The following is a 22,138-nucleotide window of genomic DNA, read 5'->3' as shown; positions in this document are numbered from 1 at the left end:
CCCCAGGGGCCCCGCGGCACCTCCTACCGCCATCCTGTTCCTGGCGGGTGACCCGCCAGGAACAGGATGGCGGTAGGGGTTGTCAGAATCCCCATGGCGGCGGAGCGTGCTCCGCCGGCATGGAGGATTCTCAAGGGCAGCGGAAAGTCGGCGGTACACCGCCGACTTTCCGTTTCTGGCCGCGGCTTGACCGCCGCGGTCAGAATGCCCAGCGGTGCACCGCCAGCCTGTTGGCGGTGCTACCGCGGTCATTTGCCCTGGCGGTTTTTACCGCCAGGGTTAGAATGACCACCACAGTCTCTCAAGTGGGTGACTTGCCCACATGCTCTGGAGGAGGCAACATGCCCTGTGCATGATCCTGGGAAGTGCAAGGCCACAGTCTCTCAAGTGGGTGACTTGCCCAAATGCTCTGCAGGGGGCAACATGCCCTATGCTTGGTCCTGGGGAGGCTGAGATTGGTGGGTGTCTTACCCACTGGTTCTGGAGGGGGCACGGTGCCCTGTGCTCTTGATCCTGGGGAGTCTGGGGTTGGTGGGTGTCTTACCCACTGGTTCTGGAGGGGGAATCGTGCCCTGTGCTCTTGATCCTAGGGAGTGCAAGGTCACAGTCTCTCAGGTAGGTGTCATACCCGCTGCATTTGCAGGGGCCAGGACGCACAGCAGCCCATGGAGGCAGGACTACATACCGTCAGCCGGCAGTGACAGCTGCTCAGTGGTGGTGGTGGTGGTGGTTCTGCCCCTGCTGCTGGTGGGGGAAGGATCCTGCCCATATCCTACAGCCTCAGGCGGCCTTTGCTGAGGTGAAGGCAGGGGCTCTTTCCTCAGTCACATGGGCCATGGTAGGTTCCAGACACAGGTCACAGCAGCACATGTAGTGTAGGTCCTCAACTGTTGAATGTTAGGTAGCAAGTGAGTGATGAGATAGAAAATGGCGTTCACATCCGCGGCTGTGCATACCGTCACCGCCGGCATAGATCACCATTGGCCACTGTACCCGACAGGGCCCAATATTAACCAATGAAGAGTTGCACAGCGGTTCCCGACCACCTCCTGTATCGGCGCACAATGTCAGCAAAAGTACCTCACTTCAAACCGTCCCTCCACATAGGACAGGGGGACGCCATTTCAGGGGGGCAGGCCCTGGATAATATCTGTATCACAGTTAAAATGTGTACATACAGGACAAATCACCCTTACCCATTAGAAAATTTACATCATGCATTGTACTGTTGTGGCTCCAATGTTCAGTTTGTGATCGACTCCTCACTCCTTTGTCCCTTAGATTGCTACCGCTGTGGATTAATAGGAGGTGGAGACATACCCCGTGTACAGAACCCTGGTGGACTTGGTAACACTGGAGGACAGGCACATCATCCTCACCTATAGACTTGACAGGGCCACAATCACAGAGCTGTGTGCCCAATTGGAGCATGACCTGATATCAGCTATCCGTCACCCCACTGGGATCTCCCTCTTGTGCAAGTGCTATCAGTGTTCCATTTCCTAGCAACTGGTTCTTTCTAAGTGACAGTGGGCTTGGCAGCAGTAATGTCACAGCCAATGTTCTCAATAGTGCTGACAAGAGTGTTGTCTGCCCTGATTAAACACATGTGCAGCTACATTGTTTTTCCCCAGGTGGAGGATTTGGCCACAGTGAAGTCCGACTTCTATGCAATGCGACACATCCCCAACATAACTGGGGCAATTGATTGAACTCATATTGCATTTGTCCCCCCGTCACAAGGAACAGGTGTTCAGAAATCTTAAGAGTTTCCACTCCATGAATGTAGAGATGGTGTGCTTGGCCAACCAGTACATCTCCCACGTCAATGCTAAGTATCGTGGGTTGGTGCATGATGCCTTTATCCTGAGGAATAGCAGCATCCCAAATGTGATGGCCCAACTACAGAGGCACAGGGTGTGGCTCATAGGTGAGCCCTGGTTCCCACTCAGTAGGTGTTGGTGTTTGGGGATGGTGTGGGCCGTATGGGATAGTGTGTGGCTAAATGTTGTCCCTCGATATTTTCAGATGACTCTAGTTACCCCAAACTGTCATGGCTACTGACCCCTGTGAGGAATGCCAGGACAAGGGCAGAAGAACATTACAATGAGGCACACGGGCGAACAAGAAGGATAATCGAAAGAACCTTTGGCTTCCTCAAGGCCATGCTCAAGTGCCTCTATCTAACAGGTGGATCTCTGTGCTACTCACCCCAGAAGGTCTGCCAGATAATCGTGGCATGCTGCATATTACACAACTTTGCCTTGAGACGCCATGTGCCTTTTCTGCAGGAATAGGAGGCTGGAGATGCCCGTGTGGCAGCAGTGGACCCTGTGGACAGTGAGGATGAGGAGGCAGAGGATGAGGATGAGGACAACAGAACAGCAGTGATACGATAATACTTCCAATGACACACAGGTAAGACAGTGTTACTTCACATTTCATTGTCAATATTTTGTATATCTTTGGCACTGGCATGCTGTTATTTTCCACTTCTATGCCCACTTACTGTACCCTTTGGCAATTCATTTTACAAATGTTGGTGCCCCACTATTGCTCCTAATGTGATCACTGCAGCCAAATACAGGTCTTTCCTATGTGCACAATTACTGTACAGTTGAATTGCAATGTTTGAACCTGGTTAAGCGAATACATACTTTAAAAATGTAACATACGCCAAACGTTTTTTTTTTTAAAAGAGTGTTTATTGAAGTGCTAAGAAGAAGAGAGGCAAGTGCAAGGGTATGGGGTGATGATAGAGGAAAGTCATTGTTCCAGTCTAATTTTAGCACAGGTGCATTGTCCAAGGGGACATAGGAAGGGGAGCAATGGCAGTTCAAGATGGACAGGGTAACTGAGTGGAACACAAGGGTGACAATCAGGACAGTCTAATTTCCTGGTGTGGGTCTTGGCAGTAGTCTATGGTTTCTGCTGGGATCACAGGGAATGTTTGTGTGGTGGTTCACCTTCTGCAGGGGGAGGGGTGATGGTGGCCTGTGAGTCCTGTGGTGGGGCCTCCTGTCCACTAGCAGCAACGGAGGTGGAAGGCAGTTCAGATGTTTGGCTAGTGGCAGGGGACCGCTGTTGTGAGACTGCCTCCCTCATAATGTTGGCCATGTCTGCCAGCACCCCTGCAATGGAGACCAGGGTGGTGCTGATGGCCTGCAAGTCCTTCCTGATCGCCTGGTACTGTCCCTCCTGCAACCGCCTGTTCTCCTGCACGTTGTCCAGGATCTGGCCCATTGTGTCCTGGGAATGTTGATATGCTCCCAGGATCTTGGTGAGTGCCTTCTGAAGATTCGGTTCCCTGGGCCTGTCCTCCCCCTGGGGCATAGCAGAAGGAGGTGTGCCTGGGGTCCATGTAGAGGTGGATACACTGCTGATTGACGTGTCCTGGGGACAGAGGTGTGGTGGTGTTTCCAGATGGGGGAGGCTCTGTGGTGGTGTGTGACTGGGCCTGGTTAACCGACTGTCCAGAGGTCCCTGATGGGCCAGGTTGGTCATCCAGATCTAGGCGACCACAGTTGCTGTCATCATTGTGCATCTCTTCAGATGGGGGACTGGACAGTGTTGGTACCTCTTCTCCAGTGACATTGGCTGGGATACCTGTGGGGATGTAAATGAAGTGTTCTTGTTTCTGTGTGTGACAAGTTGTGCATCAGTGGGTTGCCCTATTTGTTTGTATTTGCCCTGGCATATATGGTGTATATGGTGGGCTAGCTGATTCTCTCTAGTGTGCATGCTTTGGTGATACGTGTCCATGCAGGGCTGTGTGCGATGTACATGCATTGGTAGTGCATGCACGGCTTGGCATTGGAATGATTGGGATGTGATGTGGGGTGTGTGGGAGATGGTGGAGTGATGGGAGTGAGGGTGAGGGTGTTTGATGCCATGCAGGTGGGGGGGTAGTAGCAGTATAGAGTTGACTTACCATAGCCCTGTCCTCCTATTACTCCGGCCAGGCCCTCAGGATGCATGATTGCCAAGACTTGCTCCTCCCATGTTGTTAGTTGTGGAGGAGGAGGTGGGGCTCCAACGCCTGTCCTCTGGATCGCGAGCTGGTGTCTTGCTGCAATGGAACGTATCTTCCCCTGTAGGTCATTCCACCTCTTCCTGATGTCATCCCTAGATCTTGGGTGCTGTCCCACCGCTTTGACCCTGTCCACAATTCTCCACCATAGCTCCATCTTCCTAGCTATAGATATCTGCTGCACATGTGCTCCAAATAGCTGAGGCTCTACCCTGATGATTTCCTCCACCATGACCCTTAGCTCCTCCTCTGAGAATCGGGGGTGTCTTTGTGGTGCCATGGTTGTTGTGTAAGGTGTGTAGGTGAGGGTGTGTAGGGTGATATGTTGGGGTGAATGATGTGGGATAAGTGGTGTATAGGTGTGAGTGGTATGTGGCTCGGGTTGTGTGAGTGCTCTTGCGGTCTCTCTCTGCTGGCAATTATTTGTAGTCGTAAAGGGTTGTGGGTAATATCAGTGTGTGTTTTATAGTGGTGTGGGTGTGGTGTGTGTATGGGTGTCAGGTGTGTGTTACTTAAATTGACCAATGTATTGTTGTTTTGTATCTGTGTGTGTATTTTGAGCGCAGTGGTATGTACCGCCAATGATTTACCGCGGTTGAATGTCCGCCTTGGTGATTCGTGGGTCATAATGTGATGGGCGTAGTTCTGTTGGTGTAACGGTGTGGGTTTTGATATCGCCCGTTTAGCACTCACCTTTGGTGTGGCAGACTTGTGTCTTTGGCTGAATAGTGATGGATTGGTGTGTGTGTGTCATAATATGGTGATCGGATAACCACAGCGGCGGTATGTTGGCGGCAGTCAGCATGGCAGTAAGTAGGACTTACCACCAATGTCATAATGAGGGCCATAGTCTTTAAACTTCTATTTTTGTAATCATTTTTAACATAGAGCACTTTTAAATTATATTTCTCATCTTCTTGATGACAACGGTAGTCTCAATGATGCCGGTAGTTGTGAACATCTTGTGACCTGGAAACAAAGAGATACTTCAAAGGAAGTTCCCACCCATTTATATCTTCTTGAATCTTCCATTTATTTTTGGATCATTCATTGGAGCTGCCCTAGCTGTTAGTGCAGAATTTTGATTCGAGTTTTTCTTTTATCATTTTTTTTAACATCAAGATGGCAACAGGAGGTAGTGAGGAGGAGGTGGGGTACAGTAGCCAGAGGAGCAGGAGGAAAAAGAGCAAGACTCTGGTGATGAGGGACTTGCGCCCCAAAAAAAAAGCATTACTTGGCAATTGTTTACGATCCCCTGTGGACAGTCTAAGACTGTTGCAAAATTTGTAAAATGCAGTTTGTGTAAAAAAAAACTCTCAAGAGGGGCAAGCTAAAAATATTCCTGTGGTAAAACGTCCAAGCTGTACCATTTAAAGACCTCCCATTGCAACAACTTGAAGAGGGCACAGAAGGAAAGAGAAGGACAGGATCCATCTGCATCTGCTACTCCACCATCTGTCTTTGGGGAGAGAGTGCTTCCTGAAGAGCAGAGACTTCGTCAACAAAATGCATCAGAGTTCAGGTGTGTTGGCATATAGGCCCTCATTACACCGCCGCCTGCCAAGGTTTTACCGCCGAGCGGATGCCTATGCGGCCGCAATCCCGCCGGCTGCATGATGACATCCCCGCTGGGCTGGCGGGCGGAAACATAGTTGCTGCCCACCTGCCCAGCGGAGATATCGGCCATTACATTGGAGCCGGCTCCTAATGGAGGCGGTGGTGTTGCGGCCGTGCGACGGGTGCAGCTGCACCCGTCGTGCTTTTCACTGTCTGCTGTGCAGACAGTGAAAAGCAGGGTGGGGCTGTGCCTAGGGGCCCCGTGACACCCCTTCCCACCAGCCTTTCCATGGCAGTCTCTACCGCCATGGACAGGCTGGCGGGAAGGGGACTAGCAGCGCTGCCCTGGTGGATTAAAACCGCCGGGAAAACCATGACGGGAAACCGCCGATCCCGGTGCTGCGACCGCAGTGCTACTGCCGCGGTCATAATACGGCATATTGTACCGCCAGCCTGTTGGCAGTACAATCGCCGAAACAGCCCTTGCGGTCTTTGACTGCCAGGGTTGTAATGAGGCCCATAATGCCTTGACTGCAGCACTGTGCTCATGCTGGTGAGCAGTCTTCTGATGCATTTAAAGATGCTGCAAGGCAACATACTTGTTAATTCTTTTTATTTATCCTAGTTTCTGCAGTGTTCTTGTGTTTCTGGTTACAAATTTTAACCCCTTGTTGCGATTTTGTTTGATTAAAAAATACAAAAAAATACAACATTTTAGAAAAGCTAACAAAAACCACAGTTCAAAAAAAAAAACTGGCTTTAATGGTGAGTGAGTGCTAGTGTGAGTGACTGTATGGGTGAGTGAGTGCTATTGTGAGTGGCTGTATGGATGAGTGAGTGCTAGTGTGAGTGGCTGTATCGGTGAGTGAGTAAGTGTGTGTGTGTGTGTGTGTGTGTAGCTGTACGGGGAGTGAGTACCAGTGTAACTGGCTCTATGAGTAAGTGACAGGGTATATGAGTAACTGTATGGGTGCGTGAGAGGGTGTGTAAGTGACTGCATAAGTGAGTGAGTGACTGTGGGTGCTTGTATAAATGAGTGAGACAGTGCATCAGTGACTGTATGGGTGAGTTACTGTCTGTGTGAGTGGCTGTTTAGTTGAACGAGTGGCTGTGTCAGTCGCTCTACGGGAGAGTAATTGGTTGCATGAGTGGCTATATGGGTAAGTGAATAGTTGTGTGAGTGCCTGTATTGGAAAGTGAGTGTCTGTGTAACTGGCTGTTTGGTTGAATGAATGGATGTGTGAGTGGCTGTATGGAAGGGTGAGTGCCTTTGTGACTAGCTCCATGGATGAGTGCTAGTGTGAGTGGCTGTATGGGTGCATGAGTACTAGTGTGAGTGGCTATATGGGTGAGTTATTGCTTAGTAAATGGTTGTATAGGTGAATGAGGGTGTGTGTGAGAAGTGCATGGGTGAGTGAGTGACTGTTTGAGTGTTTGTGTGAGTGAAAGGGTGCATGAGTGACTGTATGGGTGAGTTAGTGCCTTTGTGAGTGGCTGTTTGGTTGAGTGAGGGGCTGTGCGAGGGTCTGTATAAATGAGTGAGCAGTTATGTGACTGCCTGCAATGGAGTAAGGGCCTCTGTGACTGGCTTTAATGGTGAGTGAATGCTAGTGTGAGTGACTGTATGGGTGAGTGAGTGCTATTGTGAGTGGATGTATGGATGAGTGAGTGCTAGTGTGAGTGGCTGTATCGGTGAGTGAAGAAGTGGGTGTGTGAATGGCTGTAAGAGTGAGTGACTGTGAGAGGGCTTGTTTGAATGAGTGAGAGGGTGCATGAGTGGATGTATGGGTGAGGTAGTGGCTGTGTAAGGGGTTGTATGGGTGAGTGAGAGGGTATGGGAGAACTACATGGGCAAATGGGTGTGTGAATGGATGTATCAGTGAGCAACTATGTGAGTGTTTTTATGACTGAGAGAGTAGCTGTATGGGTGAGTTAGTGCCTGTGTAAGTGGCTGTTTTGTTAAGTGAGTGGCTGTGTAAGTGGCTATCTGGGAGAGTGAGTGGTTATGTAAGTGGCTGTATGGGTGAGCGAATACTTGTGTGACTGCCTGTATGAAAGAGTCAGTGTATGTGTGACTGGCTGTATGGGAGAGTATGTGCTAGTGTCACTGGCTATATGGGTGAGTGTGTGCTAGTGTGAGTGGATGTATGGGTGAGTTAGTGGCTGTTTAAGTGGTTGTATGGGTTAGCCAGAGAGTGTGTTAGTAATTGTATGGGTGAGAAAGTGGGTGTGACAGGGGCTGTTTCAGTGAATGACTGGGAGTGTAATCTACTGTATGCATGAATAGCAGGTATGTTCATGGCTCTATTATTAAGTGACTGCTTCTGTGAGATGCTGCATGGGTAAGTGAATGGTTGTGTGGGTTTCTGCAAAACAAGTGCTTGAAAGATTAAGTTGCTGGGTGATTCTCTGAAAATCTGCAATATTACACTGGCACTTTCAGTAGGAAATAGGTAAAAGAAATGAATGGGAAGGTATGGCAAGAGCAGTTTATGTTTAAATACACTCTCCATGAATATCCCTATGCAATATGTCTGTGTTTCAAGAAGTGTTTTGTTACAACGTTGAAGTGGAGCCGCTATTGAAAAAGAAAAAGAAGATAAAAGATATGTTCGTATTTTTTTCATTTCAAGATATGCTTTATTGGGGTTTGACACGGGTAAAGTAGAAATATAGTAAAGATATATAGCGGGATGAAGAACAAGTTCCTGTGGGGGTAACATATAGTGTAATTCAGAATAATATTTTAGTATACGATGTGCTGGAGAAGTATTTGCTGTATATGGTGTGTATAGTTGTAATCGATATATTGTGGAGATGTGCGGTTTTAATGAAGTGTGTAAATATGTTAGTACTTAATATTCAAAGTTACATAAACATAACAATAAACATTGCTTATACTATAAGACTGGATTACAATACAGTAAAAATATAATTTTCACTTTTTTACCGTTCTCAGAATTTATACTTCTGCACCGAAAACAATGGTTTGAATGAAGCATCATCTTTGAACAGTGGGGAAAAAAACTATGGATTGTAAAAAATAAAAACAAAGTTCCACAGTAGATCACTACAAATAAGTGATACTATGCATTGCACTCACTACAATTCATTGATTAGTGGCTTTTTCTAGAGTTACTATAGTAATCAAAACAAGCATATTACAACAATGTTTTTATATGATTATATCTGGTACACTATCAGAAATAAATGTAAAGTACTCTTGAATTGTAGATATGCTTTTGAAAACACCAGCCCTGGTAGGCCAATTGATGTCTAAACAGTTGATGATCCATCTCAACAAAATCCCACATGTTAATTATTTTTTCCCACATTTAGAACATAGGCATTTTTTGGTTTCAACTTAAGGCTGCTGTAACTGGAGTATGAGCATCCAGTTTCAGACTTTCATTATGGAGTATTGTATTGACTTGTTATATTAACTCCTTTCTGGGACATTAGAAGGACTCTATTTTTGAGGATGTTTTTTTAAATCATTACCCTTAAGAGACTAAATAATGTCTACAAAAGAGTTGAAGCATGTAGAGGAAACACCGTACATCCCTTTTCCTGAGCAGAAATATTCCTTTGTACTTCAGTTGGAGAAAGAAAAGAAAAAAAGTTCGATAATTTGAATGGTAGTTTTGGTATGTATTTTAGGTTCATGTCATTGCATCCTGTCCATCAGCTTTCACTCCTTAAACAGACAGTGTCATGTCCAGAGGTTGTATTAACTCCTTCATGAAATATGACAGCCAAAGTAGTAAAAGTTCTTCCTGAAAGTGAGATGTGTCCAGCTTTGACATTTGTAATTTGGGTTTCCAATTTGGAAACATCCGCTCTGCATCATTGTAGCATTAAAATAAGTTTTTTTCCAGTTCTTTGTAGAAACAATGTAGACCTAATACCTGAACTGCAGTTTGGGCATGTCACATTTTGGTTAGCATGTCTGTACAATTTGTCAAAAGGCACATTTTTAGAATCCAGTAATGTTAAGTAGAGAAATAATTCAGAATTGATTGCAGATGTTAAAGAGCAATCTTCACAGTCATGGTTCCATTTTTAACTAAGTCCAAGTAAATCATAAATATTTACTTCTTTTTCTTTAAAGACTCTAGGGATGACAATAATAAATTCTTATGCATCTTGTTCAGTATTGAGAGTAAACATTATTGATCCGCCACATGCATCCAAAATATGTTCTAAAAGATGTTGGACCCCTGAAGCAGAATGTATTACACTTCTGTCAGTCAATATTGAAGTATGTTATGTAGTACAAAAGACATTCTCTTATCTAAATTTTGTTCAGTTTGGTTTTCCACATATGGTAAATGGAAAAGTACATTGAGAACAACATTTGCATGGCACTTGACACCTGAACAGTTTTCCAATTGATAACCTAAAATTTCTGTCATTTTCAATTTTTTCTTCTTAGCACCATCTGTGTTCTCCTTCTATGTTTTCTTTTCTTGAGGGTCTGCAGACTGTTTTAAAATCTTTTGCTTTGCACAGATTATCTGTTTCTCATGAACAGGGTACTGACCTAAATGAGGAGCGTATAGACTTCTTAACTGAAGCTATGTTAACTGATTACATAGCTTACACAGCTTGCATCGGCACTAAGGGGCGGATCTAAGGAAAGTGGAGCCATGGAGCAGGGTATGGGGCAATTTTAGCAACACAAAAGGATGATGGACGGAGTGCTGAACAATGCAAACACTCACCCCCAGTCACAGATCTGGGTTAAATCCATTGTTCTTTTACTCACCATGCCACCCCAGTTTGGACCCAGCCATTTGCAAATCAGTCTTGACTCTTTTCCTCATGGGAATGGCATGTCAAGTTAAAAAAAACTGATGGATTAAACCCAGATCTGTGACTGTGGGTGAATGTTTGATTTGTTCAACTTTCCGTCCATCATCTGTTGTTTTGGGGTATGGGGCAATAGCATCAACATTTTTGATGCTGTTGATGTACTTTTCAGGGTTAGTGCCATAATTTTGGTGCTAACCCTGAACAGTACACAGGGGCCCATTATAAATAATGGCTTGCCTCCTTTTAATGCCTGCTCTTAGCAGGCGTTAAAAGTAACCACAAAAATTGACTCAGTGGAATCTCTTAGATTTAACTGTGCCATTTTTGCAGTCCCTTTAATGGAGGAATGCCCCCTTTGCATACATTATGAATGGCACATGCATAATTTGGAGCAAATGGTTACAAAGTGACCCAATGTATGCATTGCGCCAAAATGTAAATATGCTGCAGTGATTTTTGAACCCTAACACCACATTTGCGTAAAAAATTGACACTAACATGTCATGAAGCTAGAGCTTCATAAATCTGTGCCTAAATGTCTTCTCATCACAGTCAAACAAACTGCATAGTGTTCTAATTTACAACAATGCTACATATGACATTCCTTCTTTGAGTGAAGATTTTCCAACATTAACAAAAGATGCATGTACACCTAAACCTTCAGATTTATGGATGGTTACAGCATATGTTAAAGAGAGTGGGCACTGTTGCAGCCAGATGTATGTCTTTCACAATCAAAAAATGTAAAATACATCAACCAGTCTTCTTCACATCATCAATCAGATAAAACTTTACAGCCAAATATTCTACCTCATTTCTGTTTGGAAAATAAATGAAATCAATAAGTTTACCCTTTGCACCATTTACTAAACCTTCTTCAACATTTGAATTATGTTGCAAAATAATTTAACAGTTTTTGCAGACCTGTAAATGCTTTTCTAATCCTGCTATCCTGGTTCCAGATTTCTCCAAAGATCCAATGTTGCTTGCAGTTTATCTGACAGTGGCATTGCGACTCCCTGGTCTTCCATTTAATCAATAGCTGTCATTTCCAAAATATCTTCTTTCTCCAGTTGTAGTCATTTTAATTAAAGCTGGAACACTCTTGTAGTGATTGCATTTAGAAAACTATAGATTTCTCTTCTTTAATGAAAATAAACATTAGTTCTGCTTCTGTAATTTTAGATGAGAATAGACTCTTGATGAGGTGACTTTTAAAAGCATGTCTCCCCTACTTGTCAGCACTCCCACTCTAATGTATTTCAGTTTATCTCCATATTTCATATCAGATGCTTCGCACATGCTTTTCACTATTAAAAGTTCAACCAAATATTCACAATGCCAATACTTCCCAGAGAATTTCCTGTTTCATTATGCAAAAGTGTTTTGAAAACAGGTAGTCCTTTTACAGGGGTAAATTGGAGTAGACAACCAAACACAATTAAATGCTTTCCTCCAAAGAGTGCATCATAGTTTGTTCTTAAAATCTGCTGCATCCTCAAATGTATGAGGGCAAGCATTTTGTTTGATGCCATGCTCACTTTATCAATGATTAGAAGTTTCAGTTTTTTCAATATTCTTGATACCTCATGGGAAGCATCACTAGATAATTTCTGATATTCTAGTTTATATTCCTGTCCAACAGGCAGCTTTAGTAGCTGATGTAGAGCACTTCCTTTAATGCTATGTACAGCTAACCCTATTGGTGCTGTTGCTACACATGACAAATTTGAATCTGTGGCTTTCTGTACATAACTGGTGAGAAGTTTAATTAGAATGTTTTTCCTAGTGCCAACTTGTCGAGTAGTGCCAACTTGTCAACTGATGTATAGTAGTATTGGTTTCTATGAAGAACATTGACATTATGGCCCTGATTCTAAGCTCCCGCCGCCCGCCAAGCGGGAACCGCCAGAAGACCGTACCGCGGCGGTCATTCTGGGTTTCCCACTGGGCTGGCGGGCGACCGCCAAAAGGCCGCCCACCAGCCCAGCGGGAAACACCCTTCCCACGAGGAAGCCAGCTCAGAATGGAGCCGGTGGAGTGGGAAGGTGCGACGGGTGCAGTTGCACCCATCGCGAATTGCAGTGTCTGCAAAGCAGACACTGAAATTCTTTGTGGGGCCCTCTTACGGGGGCCCCACGACACCCCATACCGCCATCCTGTTCCTGGCAGGTGAACCGCCAGGAACTGGATGGCGGTATGGGGTGCCAGAATCCCCATGGCGGATTCCCATGGGCAGCGGAAAGTCGGCGGTACGCCGCCGGCTTTCCGCTTCTGGCCGCAGCTGTACCGCCGCGGTCAGAATGCCCGGCGGAGCACCGCCAGCCTGTCGGCGGTGCTACCGCCGACCCCGGCCCTGGCGGTATTTACCGCCAGGGTCAGAATGACCCCCTATGTGTTCTCTTGGAGAAATCCATGCTCTATTTTGTCTTTAACTTTGTTGTAAATTGCTCATTGTTCAGTTGTTCTACTAATTGTTCAAAATCAATAATTTATTTTCTTGCCTGTTTCATTGCAATCTTCACCTCATTCATAGCTATAGCTGTTTCATTTTGAATTACTGGTTTTCAAAGAGGATCTTGACTTGTTGGTAAAGAACATTGACTCTCTCTGGCTTACTCAGCAGCGATGGTTTCTTCCTGTTCAATCTCATCTTTCAACATTTGCAAGTATGTTAGAAACCCAGAACACTGAATACTGTCTTTTCTAGTGTTGAATGTGTCTTTATAACAGCCATTCTGTCCAAGTAAATCTGATTTGGCATGCCATGGGTTAAATAGTTGCAAAAGTGACAAGTAGAAATACTCTCTTCTCTCTGGAGTATGGCAACTGAGCTTTCTGTGGTTAATTAGATTTCCTTTCCTGAGTCTCACCAAATACCCATCACATCCAAGGACTATAAATCTTACTTCTTTTATGTTTTCAGTTACATTAGTTCTATACATATATTGCTGAAGCACTTCATAGAGACAAATGTTTTGAAGATGGTGACTCTTTCTTGGGTAGTATATATCCAGCATGTTAGTCTTTGGAATGCCTGTACTCTCAGGATCAAAATCTGCAAGGTACTGTACTTCTGGAAAATACTTTAGCACTCCATTACGACTGTTGCTAGGCCTAGGCTCACCCACATGATTCCTCTAAACTTAGAGAACAAACTTGCCAACCTCAACCTATCTGCGTATTCCTAAGATCCAATTTTCCTGTGGGAAAGCATTTTCAAACTGAAATTATACAATTTCATTGTATGACTCGTTTCTGCAGCAATCTCCTCCCACATCTCTTTCATCTCTGTCTTCTCTGACTTTGTTATATAGGAAGTCACGTAGCGAGCAACAGCAATGGAGTTGTCTGCTACAAATTATACATCCATATTTGCTTTACACATCTTCAGAATAACACGGTTGTAGTCATTTATATATATATATATATATATATATATATATATATACATCAAATATTTTGTTCTTCTGAGGAAGTATGTATTTAGTGCTCATTTACATGTCAGGGTGTGCGTGACAGCAGACAAAAAGCTGTGCACTCTTCCTTCTGAGATCTCAGGTTGTGGGAACCCAACATGACATTTCTTTACAATTTAGTTTTAGATCCATATTTTGGATGACAGTATTTAGCACACCTATGATTTTGAAATCATAGAAGTTGTTTTCTCAGTCCCTTTTCACAGGGTATCTTTTGGAATGGTGCATGTCACATACTGTTCTATGAAAGACAAGACAGACTCAGTGTTTGTTCAAAACTTCGGGGTATCTTTTATGAATAACAGCATGTGAATATGTGGAGCACCTCTAGCTTCGCACTTCTTGGCCAAATTATATCAGTCACTTCACCAAAGCAAGTATTAGTTTTGTTGCAGATGAAAGCCCTCATCGCTTGAAATCTGTGGTTAAAATATCTGCGAAGGTTAGCAGGGTCCAACGAGTAGAGTTCTCCTGGCATCTTCAGATTGATATCTTTTATGTTTGAGTTTGCTTCGCGTAAGAATTCAAGCAGCTCATCCCACGCATACTCAGCACAACTGATTGTTAGAAATCACATAAGTGCTCCCAGGTTTCTCAACATGCATTTCAGCTCATCATGATGACGATACCAATAATCATTGACACCCCATCAAATTAATGAAGTTGTATTCCAGATTTTCGTCTTTTCTGTGAACTTTGTGAACAGATTCCCTTGCTGACAAATTTAGCAGATTCACTACTGCTTTGAGAATATGATTTACTGCATAAGATAATCCAGATAAGTCGTTCTCAAATAGTAGACAAAATATACAGGGAATACACTGGCAAGTCTAGTTTGCTCTGAATAAAGTCGTGTTGATCTGTACTCGGCTGCTGATACTTGCCAGTCTTCATAACTATACCTATTTAATTTGGAAACAGATGTGGAAAACAACAAGCTTCAATGATTTTCTCCCACACACTTAAAGAAGCTCCTCTCACTTCTTTCATTTAAAAACAGATCAATAGCATCTCCAATAATCCTTTTAGAATGTAGAGGATGAATACTGTAGTGTTCGTAAATTTCTTCTGATCTTGATCGATCCATCTTTTCATTTTGAACTCTTGATGGCAATGTGTCATCGTCCATATGTATAATAACTTGAAGAACATCTAAATTTCTATAATAAATATTTTGTACCAGATATAATGTTATTTTTTTTGCTTTAGTAACATCTACTAACTCTTGCCACCTCTTTTTGCTCTTGGTAGGGATACCATTGACTAGAATTGCAGGTCCTTCTTCCAAAATCTCTATGCACCCCTACAGTTTCAATATTCTGCTTGAAATCTAATGGCAAGTACACTACTCTACCTTGAAGTCTTTCTGGAGCTCATTTGGAGGTAACTTTCCTGTCTTTGACTTCATACAGACTATAGCTTGAAATGGATGTATACATGGTATAAGTATAGATTTATAAACATTGAAATCTTTAAGTTATTATGGAAGTGAAACTAGTTCTAACTTGTTATACACTGCTCTGGCTAGAAGTGTATTGTCGTCTAACTTGTTATAACAATACTTACATATAATTTGCTGTATGGAACAATCAAAGCTTTCCTCTATAAATAAATATGCTCACCATTTATCTCTATTGTCTTCTTCAGTTTTCCAAGACACAACAATATAACAAGTTTGACTTTTGTAGTGAGTGCTTCTACATCATATGCAAACACAGTCTGGTTTCTCTGAAGAGACTGTGTTAAACTTTCTAATAGCTTCATGAAAACCATCAACAGTGATACCTGTCTTCTGTTCTGCTACACCTGCAGATACCAAATCTTCATTTTCACTACACTCCTCTTCAGGTCAAAAGAAACAAAACCACATCATCACAAACATATTCTACCTCTGCCACTGTACAATCTAAGAGAGCTCTATTCATTTCTCCAAAATATATCGCAGAAGTCTTCAAATGGTAAAGCCTCCTAACAAAAGTCTGCATTTGCAAGTGGTGTACAGTTAACATTCTAAAATGATGAAAGGTGCTTTGGCACACTTTTTTGATAAACATTCTAGTGAATGTCTCTGTAGATTTGTACATTTCCTTACTTTGCGTGGGTCTATTCATTGCAAAATGACAATTTTCTGTTTGAGACTTTTGCATGGAAAGATACATAGGACATTTCTCAATATATCAATTGATTGCTGCTTAACACTACACATACTGCTACATTTCAACTTGTATACAGGGGCCTGTCTACGCTTTCCCTGTACCTCATCAGCTATTACATCCTCTACATTTCTAGGCACCATTACCTCCTTTGGAATAGGACAACGATCTTTTATCTCATAACATCATCCAGATTCATCAACTGCATGCACTAATGTGTTTTCTTGCAAGTAGCTTTCTTCATTAAAGAAAGGCTCAGTGCTAGAATTATGTCTCCATTTACCACTGAAAGCTTTGCAATAGTTAGTTCTATTGATGAGTCTTTTCTTTTGGCTTTGTATCCTCATAATCAACACTATTATACCTGGTGTTTTCATTCTGTTTAGAATCAAAATGAATAGCTTCCTTTTGAGACCAAAGGCGTCATCAATTATTACCTCAGCACGTTCCTTTTGTGTGACAGTTTCTCTTCTTCTTTTAATTTTTTCATAGTTCTCATTAGATTCTCAATTACTTTGCTATGAATCATTATAACTCTGATTTCCTTAAACTGGTGCTGCGTGCTGGTTACACTCTGAGTTTCATTGTAGGATTTTTTCACTTGTAATATCATGTACTTTTATTCCTTTTTTAGTTGATCTTAAGCTTTGTTTTTTACGTACTTTATTTTGTTGTCTTTCAAGTTGACCACATACTATTTTCAGAAATGTCTTTGTTCTCTTACCAGTAGCTCTTTTCTCTTTCACTACTTTTTCTGCATTTTTGTCCACTTTTGTTTCTCAGTTTTAAGCGCTGGGAAGTCCAATCTGGGTAGCTTTGTGCTCTACAAGAATCTGTCACATAACATAGCATAACAGCTGTGAGGAGATAGTATTATTTTCTCTATTTCTTTCTTCTCTGACTTTTGACAGCAATACAAGTATGTTTTGTTAAGTAGAAATTAATATTTGAAAAGAAACAAAAAAGTAGATTTATGTTTAATGATGTACTTTCACATTAAATATTTTAATTAGTTAACTAGCAATTTAAACAGTTGTCTCATTATATTATCGATAACGTTGCTCTATAATTTTCAAGTTTACATTTCTGTGTTTCTATCCATGTCACTGTATGCATTACTCTGTCACTGGGATACCGCCAAATGTATCACTCCTATATACACATTTTAAAGGACTACAACTCTGCATGGGTGAATAGGGTGTGTCAGAACTTGCCTACATATCTGAATTAGTCTATGTGTCCAGCTGTTTAAGTACGTCTGGCAGTATATGATTGACTGTTGTACTAACTGTATGATTCTTTAAATGCCTATGAAATTGACTGAAGTAATATCTTAGGGTCTGAGGCAATAAATAAAGGGCTAGGTAAGTATGTTTGCAACTGTTTTTACTACTGCTGCATACATACGTAGTTTCTGAGTGTGTGAGTAAATGTATAAGTGCATCTATCGGTCTGTGAGTGGGTAAGAGATAAGACTCTATGCTTTATAAACATGTTTGTGAGTTTGCCCTCATTACAATCCTGGCGGTAAATCCTGTGCAGAAGACCACCAACATACCGCTACGGCAGTGGAATTCCGCTACAGGTATTACGACCCACAGGTCAGAATCCGCCACAATACAGACACCCACACAAGTCCGCCACACCAAAGGTCAGTGATAAACTGGCGATAACAAAACCGACACCGTCACGCCAACAAGAACACACCCACACTATCATTACCCACGAATCAAAGCAGCAGTTTTTCAACTGCGGTAATCCATTGGCAGTACACACCGCTGCGCTCAAAATACACACACACTTACAAAACACAACCACATTGGACAATTCCAAATACACACACCTGATACACATACACACACCACACCCACACACCCAATCCAATATAAAACACACACCCACATTACCCACAAACCCTTACTACCAGAAATTTGAAAGCAGGCCAGAGAGAGACACTACCTTAAACAGCACCAGCATCCACAGACACACAACACCATCACTTACACAACATCCACGCACCTCAAACAACACACAACAACACATCCTCTCACACATCACAACACACACCATCTCACACATAACCAACACTACATCATGGCACCTCACCAACACCCCAGGTTCTCTGAGGAGGAGCTCATGGTCATGGTGGAGGAAATCGTCCGGGTAGAGCCACAGCTATTCGGATCACAGGTGCAGCAGACCTCCATTGCAAGGAAGATGAAGCTATGGCGCAGAATTGTCGACAGGGACAACGCAGTGGGACAGCATCCAAGAACTAGGAATGACATCTTGAAGAGGTGGAACGACCTACGCGGGAAGGTGCGTTCCGTGGTTTCCAGACACCAGATTGCTGTACAGAGGACTGGCGGTGGACCCCCACCTCCTCCTCCACAACTAACAACATGGGAGGAGCAAGTCTTGGCAATACTGCATCCTGAGGGCCTTGCAGGAGTAGAAGGAGGACTGGACTCTGGTAAGCCAAATCTCTATTACTATCACCACCCTACCTTTTATGTCATCACAAACCCCCACCCTTACTCTCACACCCATCACCCCAACAACCCACAGATACCCCACCAACACAACCCACACACCCCAAAACCAAGACCTGCATGTAACACCAATGCATGAACACCCATCACCAAAGCATGTCCAATACAGATACCCACACATACCCCAAACCAAATATCACACAAGGACCAAGCCAAGAATGCAAGCACTGGAGTAGAGGGTCACTCATCCATTGCACACAATGACACACACAGATACAATAATCATGCCTTTACACCCCTACAGGACCCCTACCCAACATCACCGGACAGGAGGTGCCAGACATAAACAGTCCCCCCACAGAAGAGACCCACAGTGATGACAGCAGCTCTGCACAACTGGATCAAGATGACCAGCCCGGCCCATCAGGGACCTCGGACAGTCGGTTCCCCTGACACAGTCACAGGCCACCACAGAGCCTCCCCCCTCTAGAAACACCAGCACAGCACCCACCCAGTGGGCCCATCACTCTGTCCCCAGGACACGTCAATCAGCAGTGTGCCCACCACTACAGGGAACCCAGGCAACCCCACTAACACAGGATGATCAGGGAGCTGGGGGCAGTGGCAGTGGGCACACGGTTCAGGGGACAGAGGCACAGAACAACAGGGAAGCTGGGAGGACTGCTGTGCGACAGGGGGAGGACAGGCCCAGGGAATCCACTCTCCACGAGGCACTCTCCAACATCATGGGAGTTTACCATCATTCCCAGGAGACAATGGCAACAGTACTGGCCAAGTTTCAGGAGACCCAGCGGCTGCAGAAGGAACACTACCTTGGGATCAGGTAGGACTTGAAGTCCATTAACAACACCCTGGTCACCATTGCAGGGGTGCTGGCAGAAAAAGCCAACACCAAGAGGGACACAGTGGCACAACAAGGGGCCCCTGACACTAGCCTGGATGATGAACAGCCCTCCACCTCCACCGGCGCTAATGGACAGGAGGCACTGCCACAGGAACAACAGGACACCAGCACCCCACCCCCTGCAGATGGAGAACCACCCCGCAAACGGTCCCTGAGATCAAGGAACAAGACAGAGAACATTGCCAAGACCCCCACCAGGAAATGAGACCCCCCTGAATCTCACCCTTCTGTCCCACTTTGTCACCCTGTCCATCCTTCAACTGCCATTGCTCCACCTCCTAAATCCCTTTGGACAATGCACCTGTGAAACCAATAGACTGGACTCTGTCATGGACATTCCTCCGCCATCCCCCAGCCCATTTTACAACCCCCTCCACTCATTAGCACAGAAATAAACACACTTCAATCACAAAACAATCTGGAGTAAGTCTGTGCTTTCACAAATGTGTAATTGCAATGACCATGGAATATAGCAATGTCAATTTACTTGTGCACATACCGATTTAACAGAGCTGTAGGCCATGAGGAAATATAGCAGAGGGCACAAAGTGGGACCCACATCTGTGTAATGGAAAGGCAAAGTGACAAGTCAGGGTCCATACACTGAGTGAAAAAGACAGACATGCTAGCTCCAACAATTGTGTGAGATTTGGGAGGCAGTGACATCTTCTTATCTATGTCTCACTGGAAGTATTGCATGATTATGTGGTTTGGTTGTCGATATCCTCTTCTTCTGCCTCCTCTTCTTCACTGTCCACAGGCTCCACAGCTGCCACAAGACCACCAGCTGGACCATCCTCCTGCAGAAAAGGCACCTGCTGTCACAAAGCCAAGTTATGCAGCATACAGCAGGCCACGATGATCTGGCACACCTTCTTTGGGGAGTAGTAGAGGGAACCACCTGTCATACGGAGGCACCGGAATCTGGCCTTCAGGAGTTCGATCACCCTCCTAGTTCGCCCATGTGCCTCATTGTAGCATTCATCTGCCCTTGTCCAGGGATTCCTCACTGGGGTCAGTAGCCATGACATGTTGGGGTAACCAGAGTCACCTGCAAATATCGAGGGACAACTGTTAGACACACACTAACCCTTAGGAACAACCCTATACCCAGACACCTATTCTCACTGTATTGGGTCCTTGGCCTCACCTATTAGCCACACACACACATTAGCTGCTATTCCTCAAAATGTGAGCGTCATGCACTGAGCCAGGAAACTTGGCATTCACATGGGAGATGTACTGGTCTGCCAAACACACCATCTGCACATTCATTGAATGGTAGCTCTTCCGGTATCTGTACACCTGTTCACTCCTGCGTGGGGGTACTAATGCCACATGTGTCCCATCAATGGCAACTAAGATGTTGGGGATATGTCCCAGGGCATAGAAGTCACCTTTCACAGTGGGCAAATCTTCCACCTGAGGGAACACGATGTAGCTGCGCATGTGTTTCAGCAGGGCAGACAACACTCTGGACAACATGTTAGAGAACATTGGCTGGGACATCCCTGATGCAAAGGCCACTGTTGTTTGAAAGGAACCACTTGCCAGGAAATGGAGTACCGATAGGACCTGCACTAGAGGGGGTATCCCTGTGGGATGGCGGATAGCTGACGTCAGGTCTGGCTCCAACTGGTCACACAGTTCCTGGATTGTTGCACGATCAAGTCTGTATGTGACTATTATGTGTCTCTCTTCCATTGTCAACAGGTCCACCAGCAGGCTGTACACCGGAGGATGCCGCCATCTCGTCACCTGCCCCAGCAGACGTGCCCTATGGAGGAGAACAGCGAGCAGAGAGTCAGCCAACACTGAGGTATCACAAAATGTCATTTGCAGAAATTTATTAATCCGCTATGTGCCTGTAACTCTGTGTGTTCCAGGCCTAGATAGGTGTGACACAGTTATTATTAATGCCATGTGGCCCCCTGAAATGGTGGCTGCCTGACCTGTAAGGTGGGACAAGGGGATATGAGGTAACTGCACTGGCGTTGTACACCGTCACGGTGGGCGGTCAAAGACCGCGGCGAAATGCAGTGTTGGTTAACATTGGGCCCTATGGGTCCGAGGAGCCAATGACGATGTACGCCGGTGGTGACGGTACACACCGCCATGGACGTGACCGACATTTTCTGTCTGTTCACTCACTTGATACCTGACCTTCAACAGGAGAGGACCTACACTGCAATGCTGAATGGGCAATGTCTTCTTTGAGTGGTGTGGATGGAAGATACACAGGGGGGCTGAGGCCTACATGTGCAGATGGTGAGTTTATGTGCATCCTGGCATGGGTGGGAACTGGTGGGCAATGAGTATGACGGTCCGGCCGGGTGAGTAATGTCCTTTCCCCCTGTACCATTCCTCTAGGTCAGCGCCCGCTAGAAGAAGGCTATTTGTTGTGCCATCGCGAAGGATGTCCGGACCCTGGGGGTCTGCCACAGACGGAGCACCCACTGCCGTAAAAGATGGGAGGACCTGTGCCGCTGGAGCAAGTAGACGGCGGAGGCCCAGCTGGGGATGGCCTCCCAATGTGGGAGGAGTGCCCATCGCACCATGACACCCCTGATGTTACAGATCCTGGCTGTGGCCTATCCGGAGTTAGATGGTCGCTTGAGGGCATCACAGCAGCTACAAGGGGGTGAGTACACTCTCATTCAGATGACTCTGCACGCATTACGAGGTGT

This window comes from Pleurodeles waltl, chromosome 5 (assembly GCF_031143425.1).
Source record: "Pleurodeles waltl isolate 20211129_DDA chromosome 5, aPleWal1.hap1.20221129, whole genome shotgun sequence".
NCBI classification, from domain to species: Eukaryota; Metazoa; Chordata; class Amphibia; order Caudata; family Salamandridae; genus Pleurodeles; species Pleurodeles waltl.
The sequence above is the reverse complement of the archived record's forward strand: the minus strand, read 5'-3'. Positions refer to the sequence as shown.